This window comes from Callithrix jacchus, chromosome 14 (assembly GCF_049354715.1).
Source record: "Callithrix jacchus isolate 240 chromosome 14, calJac240_pri, whole genome shotgun sequence".
NCBI lineage: Eukaryota > Metazoa > Chordata > Mammalia > Primates > Cebidae > Callithrix > Callithrix jacchus.
The window spans coordinates 14,071,590-14,094,792 of record NC_133515.1 but is presented as its reverse complement, the minus strand read 5'-3'; the positions used below and the strand labels follow the sequence as shown (position 1 = coordinate 14,094,792).

Sequence of the window (23,203 nt, the reverse complement as noted above, 5' to 3'; positions counted from 1 at the left end):
CAGACAAATAAAAATTGAGAGAATTTGTTGCCAGTAAAGTTGCCATGTAAAAAATATTTTTAAAAGTGCATCAGATTAATTTCTGATGCAGGTCAGAAATTTAGATCTATATAAAGAAAGAGAAAACATTGGAGATGGAATTAGTAAAGGTAAAATTAAGGTTGTTATTTTTCTTATTTTTAATTCATCAAACAGATAACTGATCAAGAAAAGATAATCGCATCAGTGTATTTCGTTCTGTATATATGTATGTAGGCATGCATATGTGTAAGTTTAATGAGTGACAATAGTGAGACAAGAGATGGGAGGAAAGAATTAGGAATATTTTGTTATTGTAAGGTACCTGTACTGCCCATGAAGCGGTATAGTGTTATTTGAAAGTGAACTTGGATTAGTTGTAGATGATACTGCAAATTCTAGGGTAACAGCTAAAAAAATGTTAAAGAGAAGCGTTACAACTGACATGCTGAAAATAGAAAGAAAATGAAATAATACAAAACACTCACTTGAAGCCACAAAGTCAGAAAAGGCATGGAAGACAAAAATATGAGAAAAGGACAAGGGAAAGAAGTAGAAACAATAACAAATATGGCAGATATTAATCCAACTGTATCAATAATTACTTGAAACATCAGTGGTTTAATTATACCAATTAAAAGACAGAAATCATCTAAGTGGATGAGAAAACAAGACCTAACTGTATGTTGTTTACAAGAAATCCACTGTAAATATAAAATACATATAAATTAAAAGTAAAGGAATGGATAAAGAGATTCAGTGTTAACACTAATCAAAAGAAAGCTGAAGTAGCCAACATAATTTAAGACAGAGCAAATATCAGAAAAAGAGAAGTTATCAGAGACAAAGAGGGACATGGCATCATAATAAAGGGGTCAGTACTCCAAAAGAACAACAATTCTTTATGTATATGCACCTAACAACAGCATCAAAATATATGAGCCAAAAGTGGAGAGAACTGCAAAGAAAAATAGAGGAATCTACTATTATATTTGGAGACTTTAACTCTCCTCTATCAGAAAATGACATATTCAGTAGGCAAAAAAATCAGTAAGCATACAGATCAAAAACAAGTTAAAGGATATCACCTCTTAGCACTTTCTAGTCGCATCTAATGCAATAAGACAATACAAGAAATAAATTGTGTATTCTTTGAAAAGAAAAAATAAAACTATCTTTGTTTACAGATGACACAATATATTTATGTAGAAAATTCAGATGAATCAGCCAAAAAGATCTCTGAAATTAGTAATTAATTACAGCAAGTTTGCAGGATATAATACAGAAAGATCAATTGCTTTCTTATGTATCAGCAATAAACAGAAGAAATTTTGAATTTTAGAACACAAATATTGTTTACATTAATATTTCCCAAAATGATATACTTAGGTACAAACCTAATACATTTAGGTACAAAATACATACATTATCCATATGAGGAAAACTAAAAAACTGATAAAAGTTATTGATGGCAGTGGTAGGCTGTCTGGGGAAGCTGCTGCCGTCACGTGGACTGCAGCAGGGACACATGTCTGGGGCTGCAAACTCCATGGAGCCAACGGAAGCTGCCCCTTCTGAGTTGGGGTCAGAGCTCTCTGGGTTCCACTGCAGCCTCCTGAGCCATGACTGTGGACCCAGGCATCCCTGTGCTCTCAGGCCCAGGAGCAGGTGAGAGCCCAGATCTCATAGGCACAGCTTCAGGTGCCCAAGTTGCATCTGTGGACCAGGGCCTCCGGCTCCACAGAGCAGGCAGAAACCCTGCTCTCCTCCGCACAGCTGAAGCCACCCAATGGCAGCTGCAGACCCAGGCACTTCTGCATTTCTGCTCTCTTGGGGGCCTGGGAAGGCCTCCTCTGCCTTTGCAGGCTTGGAAAAGCCTGCTCCTGCTTGCTGGCTTCTCTCTGCTCTCAGCATCCGCTTTGATCTTGGAGCAAAGTCAGGGGCAAGCCCAGGTGCTGTCAGCCCTGCCGAGTGTGCACACATTTGGGGCAGTGCTGACAGGCCAGCCCACTGCCACCTTGGTCCCCTCTGGACTTTGGGTGCTGATGAGCATGGGAGAAAAGCTGAGGGGGCACTACGGGTAGCTCAGTGCTGGCCTGCAATGGCACCTTGGCACCTACAGCCTGGCACCACAAACAGCAGCAGCAGGAGGTAGGTTTCTGGGCGTTAGGGGGCGGGTCCCCAGTCCTTCAGGTGGCTACCTTCAGGCCAGGGAAGGTCTGAAGGCTGGAAGCCAGGCTACCAGTCCTGTGAACTGGAGTAGGAACTTGTTGTCCCATTTCTGGGGCTGCCCATGTCCACACATGGACCAATCAGCATGCACTTTCTCACCTCTGAGGCCCGTGAAAGCCCTGGGCTCAGATATACCTGAGTAGACCTCAGAACAACAAGCTGCAGAAAGGTGCTACCCACACCATGACCTTCTCTCTGCTGAGAGATGCAGAAACAATGAAATGACCTGCCTGCAGAGAGGAGCTTTCCACTCCAGGGTCTCCTCTCAGCTAGGAGCTGAGCACTCGGAACACCCTGGCTGCACAAAGGAGTACCCACTGTGGGTCTCCTCTGAGCTTTTCTATTGCTCAATAAAGCTCTTTTTCATCTTGCTCACCCTCCACTTTGCATATCTCATTCTTCCTGGTTGCAGGACAAGAACTCGGGACCCATTGGCTGGCAGGGCTAAAAGAGCTCTAAAACAAACAGGGCTGAAACACATCTCATGCTCACCATGCTGCAGGCAAAGAGAATGAGAGAAAAGCTGTGGCCCTTCAGGGAGCCTAGACCTGGGAGCTCCTCTAGTCAGGGCTGTCACTCTCTCCTTGGGGCCCTGTGGTTCCTGGTATCTCCAAGCTTCTTGGTGCCACTACACTCTCCATTGCCAGCTGTGGAAGCTGCTCGCAGTGTGCCCAGTTCAGCCATAGCCTCTCAGAGAGCTGGTTTCTGTGCCAGCACCTGAAGCTGCCCGCCCAGCTGCGGTGGCCAGGCCTCACTCACTCACACACCCCTCACTGCTCCACACCTGACTCAACCTTGGCAGACATGGGATCTAGGCCTGTCTTGTGAGCTGAGCACAGCCTGCTAGGTGGAACAAACCTAGCAGGCCCAAGCAAAACCTGGACAAAGGAACCACTGTTCACAGAGGTTTCTGGCCAGAATAGTGACACCTCAAGGATTCTGTAACAATATAAAAAAAGAACAAGGATCCGGTGACAGTATCAAAAAGGAAATACACAAATGAAGAGGTATTTTGTGTTTACTAATAGACAGATGCACAATTTCCAAGATGTTGGTTCTTCCCAACTTGATCCACAAAATTAATGCAATCCCAATTAAATTCTTCTTAAGTTATATCTAGTCATATTGTGCATATCAACAAAGTGAATCTATGGTTTATATGAAGAGGTGAAGCGTGCAGGATAGATAATTCAGTATTGAAGAAGAACAGTCAGAGGACTGACACTAACCATTTTGAAGACTTACTCTAAAGTTACAAGATTTAAACCATGTGGCATTGACAACAAAATAGACAAATACATCAATGGAACAGAATAGAGAACCAAGAAATAGACACACATGAATCTAGTTAACTTGATCTTTAAAGAAAATTTATTTTTGTTGATACATAATAATTATATATATTTATGGGGTACATATGATATTTTGATACATGCATACAATATATAATGATCACATTAGGATATTTAGGATATTCATGATTTCAAACATTGGTCATTTCTTTGTGTACAGAACATTTCAAACATATATTGGGTGAAAGGAGCCCATCTAAAAAGACTATGTACTGTATGATTCTAACTGCATGACATTCGGGAAAAGCAAAAGAATGGAGGCAGCGAAAGATCAGTAGTTGCCTGGGGTTAGGTGGAATGGAAGGGTAAACAGGCAGAGCAGAGAGGAATTTGGGGCAGAGAAACTCTTCTGAATGATACTAGAATGGACAACACTTGTTATTATACATTTGTAGAACACCATGAGTGAATGTTCATGTAAGTTAAGAACTTTGGATTATAATGTTGTGCCAATGTAACTTCACTGATTATAAAAAATGTACCACTGTAGCATGGGATGTCAATAGTGGGGGAAGATGTGCATGTGTAGGAATGGGAATATATAGGAATTCTCTTTACTTCCCATGTACTTTTTCTGTGAGCCTAAAACTGCTCTAAAAAATAAAGTTTATTAATTAAAATACATAAAATCTATTAGAAATGTAAACAGAAAAGTAAAGCAAACAATACCATAGTATACAAAATGCCAGTTCTTTGTAATATGCTTTAAGATTTGGCTCTGAATTATTTTTATTATTTCCTTAAAATAAATACCTAAAACAAAGAATACTGTCTCATTTGGGAGGTTTCCCATAAATTTCACATGTTGTAATTTTTTTTGTTATTTCTTTAACAATTTATGATTGTCACTGTAGATAACATTTCCACAAATTCAGTGTCAAAGTTCTAATTGGCTTTTTATTAGCAATTCATAGACTAGGTATTATCCGGTCTACAAAATAAAAAGGAGCTTTAGTGAACTAAACAGAAGGAATAAGTTCTACATGTGCAAAAATGCGGAGAAAAGAAGAAACAAGAAAAACATAGCAAATTGATCATTTTGAGGTTAATTTTTAAATAGGGATGAAAGCAAAATATTGTTGGAGTAACATAATTTTGCTGTCATTTTTGTGCCTGGTTTTATGAAAGCTCAAAAACTTAAGTTTCATTTTGGTGGAATGAAACTTCAGCATGAGTGACTCCATTTTGTATCTACTCTCTTTATCTTTAACATCACATTTCTTACATTCTCACATTATATTTCTTTAACATTCTTAAGTTTCATCATTGACTCCATAAATATTTAATTTCTAAATGTTAAAATGCTTGCTTTTGTTATGGCTTAAAATATTAATTATTATTTTCTAGCTTATATTTTTTTCATAGAGTATATTTTATACTACATGGGAGTGAAGGTAATTACATTTTGGGAAGGCTCAATTTTCATGTAAGCTTAGGGAAAAAATATTTTCTGTGGTTGAGATGTTTATGTATACCTAGAAATGTGGTCTTACGTATTATATTTTTCAAGTATTTTGCTTTGATTTATTGCCTTATCAAAGAAAGACAAAGATGGAGGTAGAATTTCTCAAAGAAATTACATGTTTCTTACCTTATGTTTACCCTTATTTTTCTAATAGTGTTATGCTAATTTAGCAAGCAAATATTAATAGTTATTGATTTAAACATTGCTTCTGTCCCTTTTTTTATTATTGCTTCTTTTCATATTCCCATTATATATATGTTATATCTTTAGTAGTCCCACAGTTTTTGAATATTCTATTCTACTTTTTTGTATATATATATAGTTTAATATTTTTGTCGTAAAAATGTATTTACATTGTATGAAATAATATTGCCGGCTTTGCTATTTTTAGTTGAACTGATCAATGTTTTTGTTTTTAAACATCCTATCATATGTTTTGTCATATGCATGTGTGTATATATTTTTCCTAGGATTATCCTTCTGTTACTCATGTATGTCCAAAATTAATGTCCAATGTGATTAATAATTTAGGTAAAAGATAATTTCAAAATTATGGCAATTATTTTATATTTATATTTTGATATTGATTTAAAAAATAATGTTTTAGAAGTGAAGTTTAAAATCATATTTTCTCCTATGTAGGTATTTCTTACCTACCTAGGTAACTAAAATACTCTATTTTTTGTTCCTAAATTTCAAAGTATGGATTCCATAAGTTCATAATGTTGCCTAATTCTTTAGCTTAAGAAATTATTCTTTCATTATGTTATTGATTCTATCCTTTTTTTCTGGGATCTTTCTTAAGAACAAGAAATCCACTTGAGTTGACTCTTCTCACTCTTCCATACCAATATTCTTTTATAATTTTCATCTCACTGCCAATTTCTTCTTTATTCTGAGAGAGCAATGATTCTTGTCTTTCACATAACTCATTCATAAGTCTCACAAAATTCTATGATTTCATTGATTTTCAGGTGGATTTAATTTAGCTTTTGTATTTCTATACATGTGTAAGGATCTACAGAAATATACTTTATTATACACTTTTGGCAACTTGATTTGTTTTACAAAATTATCTATCTTAGAAATCATTCTTTGTTTTAATATGACTATATCCCTCAATATCCTTCAATCTCCCTTAATTGTTCCCCAGTTTTAATAGCTACAGGATGTTGCACTAAATGGATTTGCATAATTTATTGTTTCCTTCCAGATCTAGTTGTGTTCAGTCTTTTAATAGTACAAACAATTCTTTCAAATAGTCTTTGTATGTAAGTCTCTTTCACATGAGTGAACATATTTGTAAGATAAATTCCTAAAAATAATAATTGTTAGAATTCAGAATGTGGTTGTTTTTCCTCCTTTTTTTGTTTGTATTTTTGAGAAGCACACCAAATTGCCCTTCATAGACAGGTAATTTCCTTTTATGCATCCTAAAAATGAATCCAAAAGCCAAAATAGACAAATGGGATAATTAAACTTAAGAGTTTCTGCACAACAGAAGAAACAATCATTAGAGCGAACCAGCAACCAACAGAATGGGAAAAACCTTTTGCTATCTGCCCATTTGACAAAGGTCTACTATCCAGAATCTACAAAGAACTAAAGCAGATTTACAAGAAAAAAGTACACAACCCCATCAAAAAGTGGGTGAAGGAAATGAACAGACACTTTTCAAAAGAAGACATTTGTACGACCAACAAACTTATGAAAAAATTCAGGGTGCGGTGGCTCAAGCCTGTAATCCCAGCACTTTGGGAGGCTGAGGTGGGTGGATCACGAGGTCAAGAGATCGAGACCATCCTGGTCAAAATGGTGAAACCCCGTCTCTACTAAAGATACAAAAAATTAGCTGGGCATGGTGGCGTGTGCCTGTAATCCCAGCTACTCAGGAGGCTGAGGCAGGAGAATTGCCTGAACCCAGGAGGCGGAGGTTGTGGTGAGCCGAGATCGCGCCATTGCACTCCAGCCTGGGTAACAAAAGCGAAACTCCGTCTCAAAAAAAAAAAAAAAAAAAAAATGCTCATCATCACTGGTCATCAGAGAAATGCAAATCAAAATCACATTGAGATACCACCTCACACCAGTTAGAATGGTGTTCATTAAAAATCTGGAGACAACAGATGCTGGAGAGGATGTGGAGAAAAAGGTACACTTTTACACTGTTGGTGGGAGTGTAAATTAGTTTAGCCACTGTGGAAGACAGTGTGGTGATTACTCAAGGATCTAGAAATAGAAAGTCCATTTTACCCAGCAATCCCATTACTGGGTATATACCCAAAGGATTATAAATCATTCTACTATAGAGAGGCATGCACATGTATGTTCATTGCAGCACTGTTTACAATAGCAAAGACCTGGAACCAACCCATATGCCCATCAAGGATAGACTGAATAAAGAAAATGTGGCACATATACACCATGGAATAATGTGCAGCCATAAAAAATGACTAGTTTGTGTCCTTTGAATCTGCAAACCATCATTCTCAGCAAACTGACACAAGAACAGAAAACCAAACACTGAATGTTTTCACTCATAGGAGGGTGTTGAACAATGAGAACACTTGGGCATAGGGAGGGGAACATCACACACTGGAGTAGGTTGGAGGCTGGGGGCTAGGGGAGGGGCAGCAGAGGGCGGGGAGGCTGGGGAGGGAAAACACTGGGAGAAAGCCTGATGTAGGAGACCACCAGAAGGAGACTGCAAACCACCATGGCATTTGAGTATCTATGCTGCAACACTGCAGGATGTGCACATGTACCCCAGGACTTAAAGTACAATTAAAAAAAAGAAGCACTGTTAATCCAAGAGGCATCAGCTCCAACCCCCCACAGAAGTAACAGTCAATGCTAGGAATTCTAATTTCAGCATCAAGTTTTCCCATGACTCTTTCTGTTTTTGTCTGTTGCATCGCTGGACTTTGTAGCTGAGCTGTGTATCTCCCATGATATAATTTATCCAAGAATTACTTTTCTGCATCTGATCTGTGGTTCTCTGAAAGATGAAGTTGTCATTTCTGAATGAATTTAAAGAGAAGTTGATTGCCGGAGGAGGAAATTGGAAGGGAGGTGGCAACCCTTAGCTCTTTTATTGTATCTGGTTTGTTTTCTCAGTGCCTATTACGAATTATGAGCCATCATCCACGCTGTAAGCAATAAATAAATTATCTCTGCATCCTCTTCAAACTATAGTATTTGTGATTCTTCTCTCAACTCTGTAAGTTTTGTAGTTCCCAAATTTTGACAATAGGTTGGCTATGAATATTAGTTTTTATTGCTGTTTTTTTGTTTATATTTGTGTTGCTATTTTATTGACAGGTTTGGAGAGATTACATGAAGAGAGATGATCAGAATATGCATTTACTTAAAATTATTGGTTTAATTTGGAATTTGAATTAGGTCATTCTCTTAGAAGACATATATTTCTGTCTCAAAGACTTAATGTGTAAATCATATTTAACAAACGTTTTCTCATTTTAAATGAAATATAGGAGCTAAATCTATAAAGAAATAATATGAGAACTTTTATAGAGTAAATAACTATCTGTTAATTTATTTGTATGTAAATTTGCATTTCTACATGGCATAGCATTAAGGAAATTACGTAGCTTATGTTTCTCTATATTCTGGAAAACATCTATTCCAATATTTAGTTTCTTCCAAAATTACTTACTCCATTGGGCCTCTACCTCCATCTCTTTTCCTGGCATAGTCTTCTCTTCTATGTATTCACAGTTTTATCCTTGAATTAACTTGTTTTTTTTTTCTGCACTCTTATTATGCTGGAAACCTTCCTGTCAATTTGCAAGGAAGCAATACTTTTTGTTGATTTCCCTTTGAAAGAGAAAAGCAAGCTTCTAAACTAAGAAAGATCAAATCAGCATAAACTATTAGTATGATATTGTATTCTAAAGCAATGAACCTATCTGTAACTAAAGATCTCAATCAAAAACACCTGGAACTATTATTTTATCTTCAATAGCATGAAAAGGCTATATTTACCAGACTTAAAAAACAAATTTCGTGTTTTCCTTTTATTGTTTCAGTAATTAAAAATTTTAAATAAACTATAAGAAGATGGAAAAAAAGTCACACATTGGAAAGGGAGCAGAGGAGAGATTATTCTACAATTTGACCTATTAGAGAAATTAAACACATAGGTTCCTTAAATATTGCATAATTACTTCAAAAATGAATGATATTTTTTTTTAAAAGCAAAGAACCATAAAACAGGTATGTGTTTTTGTTTCCTCTTTTCCATATGTCAGGGTGAAATCAGCTGTAAGTGATTTATTAGTCATAAGATATACTCATTCATATTTGTGATAACTCATTTCTTATGTTTAAAGTTGATAGACAATCTTCATTTTGAATATTTTCAACTATAAACTTTAAAAGGAGAAATATAAATGCCAACTAATGTATAATTCCCCAATTTACATGTAAAGAGATACTTTTGTCATGTTCCAAATTTTCATTTATTTTAAATTCTTTTCTTTTTTTCTTTTTTCCTTAAGGGCCAAGGATAATTCTATCAGAGGACAAAGATGTTGCTTTTAATTGCTCAGTTACTCTATCTACTGATACAACTTTGGCTTCAGGTCGCTATAGCAATTAAAATGGGAAAACTGGCACCAAAGCTTATTAAACTTCATTTAATCCATTATATATGGTTACAGGAAACCAAAAAGCGTCCTACAGAGTCTGAAATGGATGCATCACCTCTGCAGATAATTAAGTGTTTTGGTGGGAATTTGTTCGAAAACCCAGTGTACAATTAAACAAATATGTTCACATGCCATGTTTCACGGAAATCTGTATGAGTGTACAGGCTTGTCAGTAAGTCCTGATCCTAAATGCTTTTATGCCTGATTAATTGTCGATATCAGGCAGTAGCTTGCTCATTAGCTTCATTCAGGGTCCATTTTAGATTGCAATGAGCTTCATTTAGAGATGATATGCTAACTGTTAATAAACTGAATTGAATTTTTGTATGTGAGCAGATCCTGTTGGAAATAATATAAAAATCTTCCAAAGGGACTGAATATGTTTAGATTATTCTCTCTTGTAAAATTTACTATTAGATTATCTATGTTGCTTTAATTAAACACAAACTTTGTGTTTGCTCTTTATTTTATATTTTATGTTTCAATGTAGCTGGTGTCTCTCACAGATATACTGACACTATCAACTAATATTACTTCTGTATGTAATTAAAACAAACTGATTTTAAGATTCATTAGCTCTTGGTAACTAACTTTTTAGGCAGACATTGCAGACAAATGTATATTTTAGCTATTAATAAAAACTCTAAAGGTAACTCTCTCAATATTTTTCTCTTTCATTCACTAAAATTATTAGAAGACCAGATTATAGATCTGTTTTATTAATATATGTTGGAAACATGGAGTTAGGAACATTTTCTAGAAAGTACAGCAGGAGATATAAAGTTTGCCCAAAAAAGAGGACCTAAATAAGTCCTGCCCACAATTATTCTTTCTTGATTTTCAGATCATATTTGTTTTATTTTTTATATTTTGTATTAAGCTAGATATGGACTAAATTTTATCGTAAAGAAAGCTATGCTTTCAAGAATCACAAGTTAAAATAAAGTCAAACAGTTTTAAATGACCAAAACATAGCTTTATTATTAAATTCACACCCTACATACTACGCCCTAAAAGTAGAATAAGTTTACTAAATAGACTAATTGCCATTTTCATTGTCTTATCTAGACTAGGAGAATTACTCTTTACAAAATGTAGCTCACTATCTCCTTCTGTGCTTTTTAGAAAATGTTCCTAACTCCATTAACTGTCTTCAACATATATCAATAAAACAGGTTTATTATTAGGTCTTCTAATAATTGTAGTGAATTCGAATGATGAAATACATTGTTTGGAGAGGTCTATCAGCAAGAAAACATATTGTGAGAAGTCACAGAACTTTGCTTAGAAGGAGGTGCAAATATATCAATAAAGTAGTCAATATTGGTAATAATAATGTATATTTAGGAATACATATGATATTAGAAATAATCTGTACCCAATACTTATCTCTAATTATAAAAATAAATATAATAAGAATTATTAAGTACAACATTTTTTCTTGTTTTTCAGTTCTTAATACATTGGCATTTCCACTGATTAAGTTCTAAAAAATAATTATCACTGGTATTGAATAAAGAGATATTGAATAGATAGTATAAAATATACATTTTTGGTGGCATTTAGCAGACAATTAAAAATCTTCTCAACTAATTCTTGTAAATAGAGGGAAAATCTTGTTTAGTGATATTTTACAGTTCTCACAAAGACATAGGAAAAGCAATGATGGAATTTTTATTTCAAACACTTACAAAATAACAGAGATTCATTTTTGGAAAGGAAAGTATACTTCTTGATGGGTATTTTATAATCAGATATCCCACTGGCTGTATTTCTGTTGGTCTATTTTTTAAAGCAAGTTCAGAAGACAAATACTTTTCTCTTAAATTATTGTAAAAACACACAAATATAAGGCTCCTAAGCTTCTCTTTTTCTAATACCCCATATTTAATTATATATTTTAAAGAGTTCTGTGACTTTACTTTTATCAACAACAAATTTAAAATTAATTCTACATAAATTTTTTTATCACATGCAAAGATGACTATACATGAAAACATTGCTTTGTGCCAAATATATGCTATAACAATAATTTGGTAACTTCTAGCAAAGTAAGATGATGACTCACAACATGTTTTAAAATATAATTATTAGAAAACAGAGATTCAGGAACCTTTGAAACAAGAATATCTCTTCAAATGAGATGTACATTCCTTACTAATATGGCTTAGCTGTGTCCCCACCCAAATCTCACCTTGAACTGTAGCTCCCACGATTCCCATGTTATGGCAGGGACCCAGTGGGACATAATTGAATCATGTAGGTGGGTCTTTCCCATGCTGTTCTCATAATAGTGAATAAATCTGACAATATCTGCTGGTTTTATAAGGTGGGGTTTCCCTGCACAAGTTCTCTCTTTGCCTGTTGCCATCCATGTAAGATGTGACTTGCTCCTCCTGGCTTCCTGCCTTGATTGTGAGGCCTCCTCAGTCATGTGAAACTGTAAGTCCATTTAACCTCCATTACCCAGTCTTGGATGTGTCTTTATTAGCAGTGTAAAAACAGATTAATACACTTAATAAATAAGGCAACTTTGCTTTCTAATGAGATCCTTTCATTCATTCAGGAGATTCTCCTAAAGTGTATGGTGCTTTTCCATCAGTTGGAGTTTGAGGTCTCAATTCCTTTTTCCAGTGATGGCAACTGTTATTTCTCAATACTCATTGAGAATTGCAGGGATGGCTGTTTTCTGAATATACACTGAGCATATTTTACTCTGTGCTTTTTCTTATATACATCTAGAATATCTACTATCCATCTCAAATGATGAAGACTGTATCTTCCTGTTTTTCTTGGTCCTTTTTAGTTCTACTACCTTAGTGCTTTCCTGAACACCATGAGGATGTGCCCCCTTCCATGAAATTTTTATGATTTCTGGCTGTTCCCTTCTTATTTTACTTACCTTGCAGTAAAGTTATTGGTTTGAGCAGCATCATAGACTCCTGTGGTATTGGAATATATATTCATGATTAACAATGAGAAAGCAAACACAATGAGAGCAAACTCCATACTAGCACACCATGAAAATAATATTTTTTCTAGTGGTAGAGGAATGGGGATTTTTTGTTGGGGACAAGATCTGATTCTGTTGCTTAGGCTAGAGTGCAGTGACACCATCACAGCTCACTGCTTCCTTCACCTCCTGGGATCAAGTCATCTTTCTGCCTCAGCTTCCATGGTTCCAAGTAGCTGAAACTACAGGCACACACCACCACAGCCCCCTTAAATTTGTATTTTTTATAGATATGGGGTCTTGCTATGTTGCTTAGTGATATGGTTAGACTTTGCATTTCCACACAAATCTCATCTTGAATTGTAAACCCCAGAATCCCACACATCAAGGGAGAGACAAGGTGGAGGTAATTAAATTAAGAGGGGAGTTCTCCCATGCTTTTTTCATGATAGTGAGTGAGTCTCACAAAATCTGATGGTCTTATAAGCAGCTCTTCCCCCTTCTCTTGGCAATTCTCTTTCCTGCAACCTTGTGAGGAAGGTGTTTTGCTTCCTCTTCATCTTCCATCATGATTTTAAGTATCCTGAGGCTTCTCCAGGATATTTAACTATGAGTCAATTAAACCTCTTTCATTTATAGATTACTCAGTCTTGAGGAATTCTTTATAGCAGTATGAAATAGACTAATACACCCAGCCTGGTCACTAAATCCTAGGCTCAAGTGATGTGATCCTCCTGCTTTAGCTCCCCAAATTGCAGGGATTACAGGTATGAGCTGCTACACCTGGCCTAAGGGAAAATAAATTTTAATAAGCAGCTATATATACAGTTCTAGTTGTGTGTGTGTGTATGTGTATTTCAATTCTGAGTAAATTTATAGAGTTGTGCAATCATCACCACAATCCAGTTTTAGAACATTTCAGTCACTAATCTACTTTTTGTATTTTTGTTTTAGCCTTTACTGAGTTTTTCTTACAAATTGAATTATACAACTATGGTCTTTTCCATCTGACTCTGTCCACTTAGCATGATATTTTGAAGTTCATTCATGACTTAGCATCTACTGATAACTTGTCCATTTTATTGTTGAATGGTATCCAATTTTTATATGGCTACCTTTCATTTTGTTTATTGAACAGTTGAGGGAAATATGTATTGCTTCCAATTTGAAGCTTCTATGAAGAATGCTGCTATAAAAATAAACATTCCTATGCAAGTCTTTGTGTGAGTGTGTGTTTCCTTTCCTCTCAGATTTCTCAGAATTAAATGTGTGGGTTATTTGATAAGTTTATGCTAACTTTTAAAATAACTGCCAAACTTTTTCAGAGTGGCTTAACCATTTTACATTTCCCTCACCAACTTATGAGGGTTTTGGTTTTCCATATCTTGGTCAATATTTGATGTTGTCTTTTTTCCAAAAGAGAGAGAGAGAGAAAAAAAAAAACCCTTCTGATGGGTGTAACGTGGCCTCTCCTTGTTGTTTTAATTTTCATTTTCTTAATAACTAATAATGTTTATACCTTTTCATGTGATCATTGTTCATTCATATATCTTCTTTGGTGAAATATCTATCCAAATATTTTACTCATTTTTACATTGGGATGTTCATTTATTTTTTATTATTGAATTGTAACAGTTCTAGATATAGTCTTGTAACTAGTCATCTATCCTATATGTGATTTGCAAGTATTTTCTTTCACTTTATATCTTGTCTTTTAACTTTTTTGATGATATCTTTCAAAGCTTAAAATGTTTAATTATGCTGAATTTCAGTTTATCTTCCTTTTTTGTTGTTTTAAGTTGCACTTCTGGCATCTCCTTAAAATAAGGTTAACAAATATTTTCTTGCGTGTTTTCTTCTGGATATTTTATGATTTGGGTTTTCATATGAGGTCTCTGAGTTATGTCTGAGTTAGTTGTGTGATAGAACATACAGGTCTACATCAGTCTTTTGACATGTAGACATTCAACTGTCCCTGTATTATTTATATGAAAGGCTATTCTTTCCTCATTGAATTGCCTTGACACCTTTTAAAAAATTATTTGAGCCTAAATGTGTTTATTTCAGGACTCTCAATTCTGTACCACTGATCTATACGTTTATCCTCACACTAGCAGCATTCTATCTTGCTTAGTGTGGATTTATAGTAATTTTGAATTCTGGAAGTCTGAGTCCAACTTTATTCTTTTTCAAAGTTCTTTTGGCTATTCTAGGTTCTTTGTAATTCTTTATAAATTTTAGAATCAGCTTGTCCATTTTTGCAAACAACAACCACAACAAAAAGACCAACTTGCTGAGATTTTGATAGGGTGTATGTTAAATTTGTAAATCAATTTAGGAAAGAATTGACATCATAAAAGCATTAATTTTTCAATTCAAACATATGGAATAGCTCTCCGTTTAGTTAAGTCTTCTTTAGATGTGTAACAGCAATGTTTTGTAGTTATCATGTAATACATTTTGTACTTTTTGTTAAATGTATTCATAAGCATTTTATTCTTATTTGATAATTTTATAAATATAATTAATTTCACTTTTGGATTATTCTTTGTATTTGAAAATGCAATTGCTTTTGTATATCAACCTTATATAGGTAAACATGCTGACCTTTCTGATTTGGTTTAGTAGTTGTATTGTGGCTTCCTTAAGACTTTTTATATATGTGATGACAGCATCTGTGAATAAAGACAATTGTACTTCATACTTTCAAATGTACATGTCTTTAATTTCTATTATTTTATTTGCAATTATATACTGGCTACAAACTCAATTAAAATGTTAAGTAGGATTGGTGACAGCAGAAATCTTTGCTTTTTTCCCCGTCTTTCAGGGAATGCATTCAATCTTTCAGCATTAAGTATAGTGCTACCTGTAGGTTTTATGATGATTCCTTTAACAAGATCAGGCCACTTCCTTTCATTCGTCTGTTGAGAGTTTTCTAATCATGGGTGTGTTTTGGATTTTGTCAAACCCTTTTACTGCATCTATTTTGATGATCATGGGTTGCATCATTATTTTCAAATGTTAAAATAACTAACTATCAAATGCTTAATAAAAATTCCTTTGTCTCTAATAGCTAGCACCATTTGGTCACCTGTATGCACTTAAAATCACTATGTACAGGTGACTACTTTTTTTAACCAGTTGTTAAGGCTGCTTCTGGCTCAATGAAATGCTGGATCATAATTATTAATGCTAGGAGAGTTTTGAAGACTTTCAGGAAAAAGATCCTTTTTTGACTTAGTAATATGTTGGTAAGGAGTAGAAAGGGATTTTCTTGTTTTCTTTTTTAATTTTTTTGGTTGTGGGAAAAAATATATGTAACATAAAACACCTGTAAGTCATTTTTAAATGTGTATCTCAGTGACATTCAGTACATTCAGAATGTTGTGCAGTTACCACCACTATTCATTTCCAGAACATTTTTATCATCTAAAGCAGAAGCTTGGTACCCACTAAATATCACCCCCACTTAACTCCCTACCCCCAGACCCTGGTAACCCTAGTAACCTCTATTCTACTTTCTGCTTTTATTAAATTGCCTTTTCTAGGTGGTTCATGCAAGTGAAATCATCCTACATGTTTCCTTTTGTGTCTGCTTCTTTTACTTAGCATCACGCATTCATGGTTTATCCACTATGTAGCCTGTCTTAGAGGAATTTCATTTATTTTATGACTGAATAGTATTCCATTGTGTGTTTATAGTGTATTTTTATAACCATTTATCTGTTGATGATTGATAGACATTGGGTTGTTTCCACATTTTGGCTATTTTGACTAATGCTACTATGAACATCAGTGTATAATTTTCTCTTTGAGTCCTTGCCTTCATTAGTCCTTTTAAGTTTCTACCTAGAAGTGAAACTTCTGGATTGTATAGTACTTCTAGGTTTCATTTTTTGGGGAACAGCTATACTATTTTCTACAAAGACTGTACTATTTTATCTTACTACTAGCATCAAGGGATTCAACTTCTTTCTAAAATTTTCTCTAATACTTTGTTTTCATTCAATAAGAGTCATTCTAATGGGTGTGAAGTTGTCCTTAGTTGTTGTTTTGACTTGCATTTTACTAATGATGAGTGATGCTGAGCATTTTTCAAGTGCGTGTTGCCCATTTGTGTATCTTTCTTGGAGAAATGTTTATTCAAGTCCTTTAATCATTCTTTGTTTTTCTTGTTGAATTTTATAAGTTATTTATGTATTCTGGATATTAATCACTTATCAGGTATATGACTTACAAATATTTTCACTTGAAGCATCCTTTGATGTAAAACATTTTAATATTGATGAAATCCAATTTGCTTATTACTTTATTGCCTATGCTTTTGATTTCATAGGTAAGCAACAGCTGTCAAATTCAATGTCATACAATTTTGCTATTTTTTGTAAAAGTTTTGGAATTTTACGTCTTAGTTTAGGTCTTTGATCCATTTTGAGTAAGTTTTTGTATGTGGTATATGGTACAAGTTTTACATGATTCTTTTGCCTGTGAATATCCAGTTTTGTTAAGTTCCCTTTGTTGAAAGGAATGTCCTTTCCTTCATTAAATGGTCTTGGCACCTTTGTTAAAAAATCAACTGACTTTATACGCAAAGATTTATTCTGAGGCTCTCTATCTACTGCATTGGCCTACATGTCTGTCCTAAAGCCAACACCACACTGTTATGACTACTGTACCTTCGCAGTGCCTTTTAAAATGGGGAAGTGTGATTCCTTCATCTTTGTTTTTATTTTTCAAGATACCTTTGGCTGTTAAAATTAAAATTGCTTGAGACTTCACATAACCATCAGAATGAATTTTTCTATTCCTACAAAAAGAAAACCCTTGGTATTTTTGATAGCTCTTCCATTGAATGTGTAAATTGCTTTGAGTAGTGTGGTCCTCTTGACACTATTATGTCTTCTAATCTTCCTTTATTTTTTTCTGTGTAGAAAAGAACAGAAAGAAGAGTGAAAACAAGAAAAATGAGACTTTGGAAAAGAGGCCAAGTGAGGGAGCTTTCCAATTCAAAGGAGTGTCTGGAAGTTCCACCTGTGGATATGTCTTCTAATCAATGAACAAGATGTCTTTTCATTTATCTCATCTTTTGACAATGTTTTGTAGCTTTCAATGTACAAGTGTTTTATCTACTTGCTTACATTTATACCTAAGTATTTTATTTCTTTTTGGTACTTCTGTAAATGTAATTTATTTCTTAATTTTCTTTTTACGTTGCTCATTGGTAATGTATAAAAATGCAACTTATATTTGCATATTGATTTTCTGTCCTGCAATTTTGCTGTATTTGTTTATTAAATTCCAACAGTTCTTCTGAAATCTTTATGCTTATCTACATTTCAGCTTATGCCATTTATGAACAGAGCTCATTTTCACTCTTCCCTTCTAATTGAGATACATTTTCTTTCTTTCCCTTGCCTAATGCTCTGATTAGAACATTCAGTAATATGTTGAATAGAATAGACCAAAGCAGGCATTATTTTCTTATTTCTGATTTTAGAGAAAATGTTGTTCATTTAAAAATATTGGTTATTATCTGTGGGCTTTTCATATGAATTCGTTGAGGAATTTATCTTTTATCCTTAGTTTATTGGGTACATTTTAGCAAGAAAGAATGATGATTTTCATTAGATGTTCTCTCTTTTTTTTCTGTACCAATTGAGATTGAACTGTTTTCCCTCACTTCGTTCTATTAATTTTTTCTAACTTCTTAACATTTAAAGTAATGATAATGATTTAATACATTTTTCTTTTGAAATGTATGCATTTACAGATACAAATTTTTCTTTTTATCACTGCTTTTGCTGCATCTCTTAAAGTTTAGCATGTGTTTTCACATGTCTAAAAATATTTTCTAATTTTTCTTGTATTGCTTTAAGGAATTGGTTGTTTAAAGGTGTTTAATTTCCATGTATTTTTGAATTTTCTAGTTTTCCCTTTTTACTGATTTCTAGTTTTATTCCCTTGTAATCAGACAAGCTACTTATTATAATTTCAATCTTTTTAAAATGTTAAAAGTTGGTATACTTAAGACCTGTATGATTTCAATCTTTTTAAAATTTTAAGACTTGGTCGTGTTCTAACTTCATTTCATTGTAATCAGACAAAGTACTTTGTATGATTTTAATCTTTTCAAAATGTTAAGTGTCAGTTGTATCCTAACAATACTGGACAATATTCTATGTGCCTTTGAGAGAAATGTGTATTCTGCTGTTATAAGGTGGAATGATCTGTGTGTGTCTATCAGACCTAATTGGTCAACAGTATTGTTTAAGTTCTCTAAATCCTTATTGATCTTTTGTTTTATTGTTCTACCCAATATTGAAGCTGGGAATATTGAAGTCTTTATTATTATATAAGTGTCTATTTTTCTCTTCAAATCTGTTGTTTTATCATATATATTGGGGCTCTGATATTTGATGCATATGTGTTTATTATAATTGTTCAATGTTCTTGATGAATTGAACTTTTATTAATATATAATGCCTTTCTTTGCCTTTTATAACAGTTTTTGAGTTAACGTCTATTTTGACTTATATTAGTATAATGTCTAGTTTGCCTTTAGTTATCACTTGCATGGAATATATTTTTCTATTCTTTACTTTCAAATTGTGTTTCAAATGTAAATTGAGTTTCTTAAAAACAGCATAGAGTTGAATCGTGTTTTTTTTCTGTTCTGCCTCTATGACTCTTAATTGTAGAGCTTAATCCAGTTACATTAGAAATAAATACTGATATGAAAGAACTTCTGCCATTTGCTAGTGGTTTTCTATATATCTTATAGCTTTTTCATCTCTCATTTTCTCCATTAGAGCCTTCTTTTGTGTTTAGTGGATTTTTGTAGTGACATGTCTGATTCCTTGTGCTTCTCTTTTGTGTACATTCTATAGATGTTTTCTTTGTGATTATCATGGGGATTGCATATAATATCTTAAGGTTATAACTAATTGGAATTAATTATAGCATGTCAATTGCATAATATATTCTACTTCTATAAAGTTACATTCTCATCTCATGTTATTCATAATAAACACATTACAATTTGTCATAAGTGTATCAAATTACATATTTACATACTGAGTGACTAATATGATAATATAGCTTTAAACTTATTTTTAAGCTTTTGTATTTTAAATTCTGTAGAACATAAAAAGTGGAGTTAAAGACCAAAGTTACAGTATTTGTGGCTTATATCTGCACATGTATTTACTTTTACAGGAGAACATTGTATTTTCATATGGCTTCAAGTTACTGCATAGTGTGTTTTTATTTCAGTGCAAAGAATTCCCTTTAGAATTTCTTATAGTGCAGTTCTAGTGGTAGTGTATTTGCTTAGCTTTTGTGTATCTGAAAATACAAACAAACTGGGAATAAAGATAAAAAATAAATTATGGTACTTGTAATTCTCCCTCAGTTTTAAGAACAAATTTGCCAAATATAGACATCTTCATTGACAGGTTTTTTTTTTTCAGCACTTTAAATATTTCTCTGCCTTCTTGCCTCCAGGCTTCTGTTGAGAAATTGGCTGATACTTGTATTGAACATCTCTTGTATTTTGTTGAATTGTCTTGATGTTGCTGCTTTTAAGATTCTGTCATTGTTTGGCTTTCCACAGTTTGATTACAGTGTGCTTTGGTGTAGCTTTTTTTGGTTTAACCAATTTGGTATTTGTTGGGCTTATTTTATCTGTGTATCCATGTCTTTCTTCATATTTGAAAGGTATTTGGGCATTATTTATCTTACTACTCTCTTTTTCCTCTCTCTTCTCTTTGTGATCCTCCCAAAATGTGTATGTTAGTCTGCTTGATGGTGTCCCTCAGTTTCCTTAAGTTCTATTCACTTTTGTTCATTCCTTTATTTCTTCTGCTTCTCAAACTCAATAATTTCAATTGTTCTATCTTCAAGTTCACTGACCTACAAATCTGTGATTGATCTCTGCAAGTAATTTTTAAAATTTCAGTTGTACTTTTCAGTCCCAGAATTTCTGTGCTTCTTTTTTTAAAATAATTTTTCTGAATATTCTCCTTTTGATAAAATATCATGTTCCAAATTTCCTTTACTTCTTTGTCCAAATTTGCCCTTCTCTAGTTGAGCAAATGTCTAGTCAGTTTAGTATCTGAACTTTCTCAGGAACAGTTTATACCAATTAATCATTTTATTCCTTTAAATAAGCCACTTTTTCTGTTTCTTTGTGTGCCTTGTGAATTTGTTGTTGTTGAAGATTGGCATTTAATTTTTCTAATGTGGTGACTTCAGAAATCAGATTCTCTTCATTCCCTAGGTTCTCTATGTGGGTATTTCTGTATTGATTATTAAAGACTATTGTAGTCTATTTGTCTTGAGAAAAACCATTTTTGCAAAGTCTATTCTTTTGTGTATGTACTCACTATTTTGATACCTTTAGCTTGTACTCAGCTAATGCTTTGACAAAGATTATCTTGAATTTCAGGATCTGAAACAGATAAAAACAAACAAAAAACCCCAAACAAACAAATAAAGGGACAGTTCACCTCTCTCAGACTTTATAGACTGCCTCTGTCCTACTGTACTTCTTCAGGAATTTTCTAGGCCTTCCATGAGTCTAGGGTTCAGCCAGGGTGAAAGATTAAGGGATTCTAAAGAATTTTGAGGATGTGTCTTTCTGGGGCATGCTCATAACTTTCTAAATACCCCTGTATATACAGTTCTTTTTGATTGCCCTAATTTCCCAAAGAGTCTCAACGTGTTTCTCCTCTGGGCCTTAGCTGGTGTATTGTATGTCTCCACCAAGAATCTCTAGACCCAGATATGTGGGATTTTTGTCCCCTTGTGGTTTTGATGAGAAGTTCCTGTTGCTTTTCCTGCCTGTATTCTGAACTATAAGAGACAGAGATGAGCAAGTCACTTCTTCAAGTACTTCTCTAGTCAGGTTAGAATGAACATATACAATAATTTTCATGTAAAGTCTGCTCTGCTTCCTCCACTCTGAAGTGGGGAATTGGTAACTAATCTGTCACTGCTGAAAAGCACACCATCCTGTATTATGAAGGGTATGGGGGATGGAGAATAAAACCACCACTAATCATTTTTATCATTTTGAAGATGGCTTTTTCTTGATTAAACATGTGCTTGATTGCTGTAAAACTTTGATTATTTTCCAGAGCTTCTACAAAGTTGGTTCACACAGTTTATGTTTTATTTTACTTTATTTTTATGTTCACGATTGGGGAATAAGAGCTTGGGACTTCTTAGTCTGCCATTTTGCTGACTCTACATCCCAAGGGTTCCTATTTCTGACAAGCCTAGGAACACTTTACTTCTTCTGTTTTTATTTTCAAATACCTCTAGGTAAGTGTCAGTGCCTCCAAAGTCAAGTTTAGCACTTCATGAGCACTTTGTTTTTCACTTTGTCATTACTGGTTGTTCTCAGTTATTAGTTAATGCTATTTATCATTGCCATTTACTAAACTTCAATTATATAAAAATAATGAATTAATTAGTTTGGCTTTCAATAAACACAAATATAATGGGCATTTCATAAAAATAAAGATGTATTATTTTTGTTTATCATTTGAGTTCAGGTATTATAAAATTGGAATTATTTGTGGTTTTGCTATGGTTTGAATGTGTCAAAATAGTTCATATGTTGGAAACTTAATTGGTAATGCAATGGTGTTGAGAGGTAGGGCATTTGAGAGGTGATTAGGTCATTGAAGGCTCTGGCCTGGTGAATGGATTAATGCTATTTTCACAGGTTGGATTACTTATTACAGGAATGGCTTCCTGAATTCACTCCCTTCCCCTCTCTCTCACATGTGCTCTCTTGCCCCTCCACCTTCTGCCATGAGATCATGCAGCCAGAAGTCCCTCACCTGATGCAATCCCCTTGACCTTGGACTTCTCCACCTCCAGCACTGTAAGAAATAAATCTCTGCTTTCTTCACAAATTACCCAGTCTCTGGAATTCTAGTACCACAGCAGAAAATTGACTAAGAGATGGCTCTTTCAAAATTCTCCTTTGTTCCCCATAACTTGCTATTCTGTCAATGTGATTTTTATTTCAAGTTTTATTTCACAAATTAAACACTATTTTTTTGCATTCATTTTTAGGTTATTATATCCATTTTGGTATGTGAGAATAACAGTTCTCCTATTTGTTGTACCTGCTGGTTCTCTCCATGCTGGCACATTTCCTTATGTGGTGGTTTCTTGATATCATTGAGCTCATTCTTAGCAGTATTATTTTTTCTGTAGCTTTGTTAGATGCCCTGTTATATAGACAGTTTTGTCTTTTCTTCTGCTACAGCTTTTGGGATATGTATCTTGAGATTTCCACATTAAAAAAAAATCCCAAATCAGGACTGTAAGATAACAAATTAATGTTGTCTTTAGTAAGAAAAAAATAAACTAAATAAATTCCAGCTTCAACACCTGAGTAAGGCACAGATTTAATGTTTCTATTTCTTATAGAAAACTTTTCCATGCCAGAACTGTGAAAACATGAAAGCATATTTTCTTCTACTATGGTTTGGTGGAG

The 23,203-nt window shown here is 33.9% G+C and overlaps 1 long non-coding RNA gene across 2 annotated transcripts in view; it reads right to left on the bottom strand.

Annotated features, from left to right (window-relative positions):
• Positions 1 to 3,601: 3,601 nt before the first annotated feature.
• Positions 3,602 to 23,203, bottom strand: part of LOC118147223 (uncharacterized) — a 104,067-nt gene continuing 84,465 nt past the window's right edge. Inside the window, exons 3-4 of one of the 2 annotated variants that reach the window (XR_004733411.3) lie at positions 12,637 to 12,676; positions 3,602 to 8,084 (exon numbers count right to left, since the gene is read on the bottom strand). This is a non-coding gene — a long non-coding RNA (uncharacterized LOC118147223). The remainder of the gene's footprint in view (positions 8,085 to 12,636; positions 12,677 to 23,203) is intronic. The other variant, XR_013526053.1, reaches the window with a different exon arrangement.